Raw genomic sequence first — 7052 nt, forward strand, 5'->3', positions numbered from 1 at the left:
GGGCGCACTGGTCTGCCATAAAGTGAATGGGCGCCGACTGGGGGTGGCAGTACGCGGTGAGGCTCACTCCTTCGTCGAGTCCGAGAGAGCCGGAGCGGAGAGGCGGCCCGGGAGCAGGGGGGCGGCCCCCACTCCGGCCGGGTGCCCGGCCCCTGGCCCCTGCCTGCCCTCTAGATCGCCGCTGCCGCCGCCGCTGCTGGGAGTCTGCCTGCCTGTTGCGGGACGCACTGTGAGTGTTTGACCATTCTAAGGACAGGGGCTCATGGGGCCGAGGAGCTATTGCCGGACCTTGGAATCCCTAAAACGGGACCTGGGGCAGCTGAACTCTGGTGCCTGGGGAACAGGTCGAGAACAGGGAAGGCGGACTGCAGACCTGGGGCCAGGACTTGGGAAAAGGGAAACTCAGGGTAAGAACCAGGGGATAGGGAAGAGGGAGACTCAGAGGATCCGGAACGAAGCCGGAGACTTGAAGCCAGGATAGGGGCTTCGCGAGGCAGGGAGTAGGGAGTCTGGAAACCATTACCAGAAAGCGCCCTGGAATCCCAGGGCACAGGGCAGGCGGTCAGGGAGCGAAAGGGGTTGCAGAGGCCCTGGCCAGCTGGGGAGCCGGCGGCGGCCCCCAGTGTGGGGGCAGTTGGCGGCGCCCGATGCCCTTCGGCCCAGGCTCAGACTCCAGGGGCTGGGAGCCGGGGTGCGCCTGGTCACACACGCTTCTCTTCCCAGCTGCTCCGCAGTTGGAATAGGAGCCGTGTTGTGAGAGCCCGGCCGCGACTGAGTCAGATGGCCGCTGTGCAGATCAGAGTGACCAGGCGGCGGGTACGGTGGATCTGGCTTGGGGTGTCTGAGCCCAGCTGGGTCCTCACTTGAGGCCGCCTCAGAATCGGACAGAATGTCCGCGGCGCATGGGGCTCGGAGTGGACAGAATGTCCAGGGTAGCGAAGTGGGTCTCTCCGGAGCGGGCGTTGTGTCGGGCAGTGGCGGACAGAATGTCCCTGGCTAGGTGGCATGTCCACCTACCCAGCAGCACCTGCCCAGCTGCTGCGTGTGCGATGGGGTCGGCTGCGGTGGGTCACCTCAAATCCCAGCTCACACTTGGCAAACTTGTTTCAGTTCCTTCGGGCTGCGAAGCTGCAAGCAGGGAGCGAGAGTAAAGACTGCAGCCTGGACTTGGGGTGAGGTGGGCTGGGACACATGCCCCCTTCAATTCAGAATAGATCAGAGCATCACTCTGTACTTCCAGAATCCAAATTTGAGGACAGAAGGCCAGTGAGGAGCCTGCTAGTGGGAATCAAGACCAGGAAAGGACCATCCTGGCTAACACGGTGAAACCCTGTCTCTACTTCAAATACAAAAAATTAGCCGGGTGTGGTGGCAGGCGCCTGTAGTCCCAGCTACTCGGGAGGCTGAGGCAGGAGAATGGTGTGAACCCGGGAGGCGGAGCTTGCAGTGAACCGAGATCGCGCCACTGCACTCCAACCTGGGCGACAGAGCTAGACTCTACCTCAAAACAAAAACAAAAACAAGCAAAAAAAAAAAAAAAAAACAGGAAAGGAAGGAATAGGTGACAAAAGGCAATGGGAAAACAGAAAGGAGCTGGGTACAAACCCCTGGCAGCCTCAGTTGCCTCCTAATTCCAATACAATTAACCAGACACCCCCCAGACTCCTTGCTGGAGTATCAGCCGACCAATGGCTCCTTCCCTACAATGGGCAGGAGCCCAGGCCAGAAGAGAAAACTACAGCCCCATTAGCAAAGCAAACCCTGTGGTCCTATTTCCCTTTTGCTTCCTCAGCCCTACCAGTCCCAGCACCACCCTGGTGGCTGAGCAGAGGTGGGAAGGAGGCTCATGGAATCCAGACTCTGGAGTCCAACAGGGGACTATCTCACCCTCTCAGTCTGGTTGGGAAGGATGTCTTGGCCCTACCTAACAGCCGGGTTTACTTTCCCTCCAGCTGAGATATAGCCCTGACTCTGCTGGGCCCCTACAGTGACCATCCACCCTGACCCCAATTCTTCCCAATTCTTTTTTTTTTTTTTTTTTTTTTTTGAGACGGAGTCTCGCTCTGTCCCCGAGGCTGAGGCTGGAGTGCAGTGGCGCGATCTCTGCTCACTGCAAGCTCCGCCTCCCAGGTTCAGGCCATTCTCTTGCCTCAGCCTGCCAAGTAGCTGGGACTACAGGCGCCCGCCACCACGCCCGGCTAATTTTTTGTATTTTTAGTAGAGACGGGGTTTCACCGTGTTAGCCAGGATGGTCTCGATCTGCTGACCTCGTGATCCACCCGCCTCGGCCTCCCAAAGTGCTGGGATCACAGGCGTGGGCCACTGCGCCTGGCCCACCCTGACCCCAATTCTAAACAGAGCTCAATTATGAAGAGGACAGAGCAGGGAGAATGAGTCCATATAAGTGAGCAAGATAGCCCAGCTGGGGACTGAGTTTTCACAAGGACAAGCGCAAGGCCACTGTATTTAGCAATGAGCAATCTAAACAGTGGTTTCAACCTTTCTCACCCTTCACCTATGAGTGACATACACTAGGTATTCTCCACACTCCCATGTCCATTTCTCAGTTCTAAAGTTTGCTTATTACTGGCTAGGATTCTCAACGTTTTTTTTTTCATTTGCTCTATTTTGAGCAATATAAAGACACACCACAATTATCCCCATCACATTCTGATACACTTTTCAGGGGCTTGTGCTCCCATAAAAATCACTGAAATTATAGGTGAAATGAAGGGCTCTGTGTCAGGAAAGGAATAGGGAAAGCATTACAGATGGCTCCCTGAAGACTTTAGCTCAAAGTTGGCTTTTGTCAAAAAGGCCAAAGAGATGGTATCATAATGAAGATGACTGGAAACAAAAAACAGAACCTTTTCCCAACCTTGCATAAAGCCATGTAGCTGAATGCATGCCTGGTCACTGGCTCTTAGGAAGAATGTCATGGGCCTAGAGTAGGGTCAGAGAATGGTTGGCAGAATGGGGAGCCAGGGGTTGCTGGCGAGAGCAAATGTCAAAGTTTAGTCCTCTGGAAGGTGAGACAAGATGGAAATCTACAGCATAATAAAAAGCCTAGATATGCAGAAGAATTGCTTGCTCCCCAAATCTTGAAACTGGAGATGAGGGGGCCTTTTAGAACTGCAGTGATGCAAGCTCAGGATGAATAGAAAAATGTTCTTTGGCACACAGTGGGCAGCATACTTCCAGAGCTCATTTCCAGAGAGATGGTAGAGGCAGGAAGTAGAAATGGAATCCTTCAGGGCTTGGAAGGATCAGCACATGTGAGAGTCACAAATGGCTGCAGGGTAGAGGGAGTGAGGCATGGAAAGAGCAGACTAGGTGGTTTGAATCTCTTCAAACTGTGTAACCTTGCATCCTGCCTTCTTAGAGGTATAATGGGGATAGGCACTCCTGCCATGCAGGGCAGTTGTGCAAGTTAAATGAAATCATGTCTGTGAAAGCCCTCTGCAAATGAAGGAGCACCATAGAAATAAGCACTATTATTATGCCCAAACTGCAGAATCTTTGTTTGGAAAAGTGGGGCTGAGCCTTAGAGCAGCCTAACCACCTTCCTGATGCAGCCATAGGAGGGATCTTAATGATAGATGGGCCACGCTATCGCAGGCTTCAGATGCTGGCCACTACCCCTGTCCCTGTCCAAAAACTCTGGGGAGCTCCCCAAATGCTTAGCCTGCCTGCCAGGCCAAATATCTCTGCCTGCCTTCTGCTCAGGGATGGGAACATTGGCCCAGACTCGGGTTCAGGAAGGGAGGGCAAACGCAGCAGGCTAAAGCTGACTTGTGGTGACAGAAGCATGGGGCCAGTGGAATCTTTTCTTCTCCATTCACACTAAATGATGCCTCCTAGACTAACATGAAGGATCCATTAGGTCCTGAGCTTTGGGGTGTCTAGGGTGTCCATGGCCACTGCCAGGGACTCATGAAAAGAATGAGGGGGAGGAAAAGGAAAAGATCATCAGTTGGGTAAGAGTTGGGGGAAGACAGAGAGGAATAACTTTCAAAACTCTGTCTCTCCTTTCCCATTGTCCTGCCCCAGGGCCTCTTTTGCACCTTTCAGTTCATAGTTTCTCCTTTCCTATTTCTTCCCTGCCCAACCCATTCTGCTCACCATGGTCAAATAAAGGCCACGAAGATGCTGTCTTTTGTCACACCCCTGGCTACAAGCCTCCAGTGACCCCCCCCTCTTTGGTGCATTGCTTCTCATAGTGGGGTGGGGTGGGAGGAGGGCAGAACGCAGAGATGTGAATGTGCACAGCATTCCCAGGTGTGCTGCTGTAAAGGCCACAAAGATGCTGTCTTTTGTCACACCCCTGGCTACAAGCCTCCAGTGAACCCCCCCTCTTTGGTGCATTGCTTCTCATAGTGGGGTGGGGTGGGAGGAGGGCAGAACAGGGGTGGGGGAGGCATGACACACAGTCTAAACAGGGCCCATCTTCCTGGTGGGTGATATCACTTGAAGATTGGGAGGTTTATTTTTATATTAAAATAAGATTTATTTGTATATTAAAATATTTTATATTCCATGACTAAAGTATGGAATAGAATGAAAAATTTGCTTGCATTTTAAACATAAAGCTGGCGAACTCTAAACAATTTCATACTAGTGGCAGCTGTTTCAGGTCATGCCTCTAGTTTTCTAGTAGATATTGTTTTTGACTGGTCTTAGGGGTTTTTTTTCTTTATTCAGGGCTGTTGCTCAGTGTGAATCTTAGGGGTTTTTGATGAAAAAGCTGGACATACTCTAGCCTAGACTTTGTCAAATCTGAATCACCAACCCTTGTCCCCGATTGGAGGCCCCCCTCGGTTTGACTTGTTTCTCTCTGCAGATCTCCCGTGGCCTACACTGAGACTCTGACTAACCTAGGCTTACCACTGCCCTCCCAGCCTGCCAGCTTATTCCCAACACTGTTGATTATTTAGAATGCCATATGCCTTCTCTGCCTCTTGAACTCCCAGTTCAGTCGCGTGCCTATATTCTCTGAGCCCCCAACACTTGGTACCACCTTCCGTGGGTTTCCCTCTCTCTGATCTCCCAGTCTGGGAGTCAGACCCATGCATTCCATCTTTCCATCCTGTGCTCTGTTTGCCTCCCTACACTGCAGACTCCTACAAGTTAGGGTATGTGCCTTACTGTTCTTGGGATCCCCAGGAAGGAAGCAAGGAAGAGCAGGAAGACTGTGAAATCATTTCTCTGATCCCCGATTCGTCCCTTGATAACTTGAATGCTTCAAATCTTTGCTGCAAATGTGTCTCGATTTGCTCGCATTTGCACACTGCAGTTCAGCAGACCATACAGTCTGGGTGCTCAGCGTCCCAAATGAACATGCGGCCATGTCCACTTAAGGGCCTCACTTCTGTTGCACGTTTATAAGATGAAAACATCATAACTCCAGCTCCTCTCATCTCCTCGCCATTTAGCCCCTGAAAGAGAAAGGTTTTCTCCTATTTGAGTTCCAGGTTATGCCTCCAGCCTCAAGCATTATTAGTGCAACCGATTGTGGGCTCTCACTATGTCCCTGGTCTACCCCTCTGGCTTCAGGACTTAAGTGGGTCCACATGACAGCAGACTTACTGCCATGGGGTTGTGTCTCTTGGAAACCATGACCTCCCCACTGTGGCCTCTCTGGCCTGAGATCTGCTCTCCACCTTCATATGTCCTGGATATTTCATTCTTGTTGCAGTCCATGACCAGGCTTCCTCTAATTCCAGCCTGTACTGCAGAATCAGAGCATATCTGTAGGCCCTCTGTACTCCCTGGGCCTGGGATTGCCACCCTGACACCAGTGGGACTGGGCCATACATCCCTAGCAGGGTGTGGCAAAAAGGCTAGGGGTGGGGCCAGCAGCCCCCTCCCAGAGCTGGACTCACCATCACTGTTATCTCCTGACTCTCTCTGTCCCTGCCTGGGCATTTTTTACTAGCATCAACTAATCCTGCAGCTTCCAGACCTACTGCTTGTTCTTCCCTATCCACTGAGTAAGGCGAAGTCCCTGGCCTCAGTCCCAACTCCCTAGCTCCTGACCTCCAGCAGTTTGGGGGAGCTTAATCTTCAGCCAGCCTGTCTCCAGCTCAGACAACAGCTTGGCGCCCCCAGCCTTTGCCTGACCAGCCCACCCGGACGTGAGTCGGCTAGAGGTCTATGCCCCCACCCCTTCCATCTCTCTTATTGCCTGCCTGGCTTTACTGTTCTTTCCTTCTCTCTTCAGTTTCACAGTCAGGTCCCTTCTCAGCCATGGCTCCTCTCTCTGCTGTTACTAGCCCATGCAACAGCCTAAAGGCTTCATTCTTTCCTTTACCAGTCCCTCGTCCCCAAAGTGGCTCCCAGCTTGGGTTACTCTGCCTATTTTGCTGTTGCCCTGTTGACTGGGTCGTCTATGCTCAGGACCAAGTGTTCACAGCATGTGCTGCCTATCTCTCAGCAATGCAGTGTACTCACCTTCATTCACCAGGGAAACAGTTCGCTGCAGGATACAGAGTCTGGGGAGATGACCCACTCGAGGAAGGGCAGACACAGGGATGAGATCTTAGTCACTACTCCACCCTCAGGGCCTAACTCAATGCCCAGCTCATAGAATGTGCTAAATAGCATTTGTTTAATGAGTGAGGGGAAAAAAAACTACTCAGGTAGAGTTTTATCCCTACTCATATTTACATGTTTATGTTTTTATCTAAACTTTGTAACAATACTGAAGGCAAGTAGGGAAGGGATCATGAACTTCCTTTCGGAGATGAAGAAATATGCCCAGAGAGGTAAAGTTACTTGCCGAGGACACACAGCTAGTAAGTTGTAGAGCCAGGACCGTGCACCTAGATCTGTTGACTCCAAACCTAATTTCTTTGGGATATACCAGATGACTTTCCCCAGAGGGGCCTGGGCACTTTCTGCCCCTCCTCCCCACTCCATCCTCTAGCTCCAGCATGCTCATGCCTTCTCCTCACTCAGCAGCATCCAGTGCAGAACACTCCCCTGGCCCCTTGGCCTGCTCCTCCCCCACACAGAGTCCTTAGCTCCTGGGACGGAGAGCTGAGGTTCAGAGG

General features: G+C 52.2%; 1 protein-coding gene across 1 annotated transcript in view; it reads left to right on the forward strand.

The window, feature by feature from the left end:
* The first annotated feature begins 90 nt into the window (after positions 1-90).
* Positions 91-7052, forward strand: part of PITX3 (paired-like homeodomain 3) — a 12051-nt gene continuing 5089 nt past the window's right edge. The window contains exon 1 of the mRNA XM_011935481.1: positions 91-229. The gene's annotated coding sequence lies outside the window, so the exon portion shown is untranslated. The remainder of the gene's footprint in view (positions 230-7052) is intronic.

This window comes from Colobus angolensis, unplaced genomic scaffold (genome assembly GCF_000951035.1).
Source record: "Colobus angolensis palliatus isolate OR3802 unplaced genomic scaffold, Cang.pa_1.0 Scaffold144, whole genome shotgun sequence".
NCBI lineage: Eukaryota > Metazoa > Chordata > Mammalia > Primates > Cercopithecidae > Colobus > Colobus angolensis.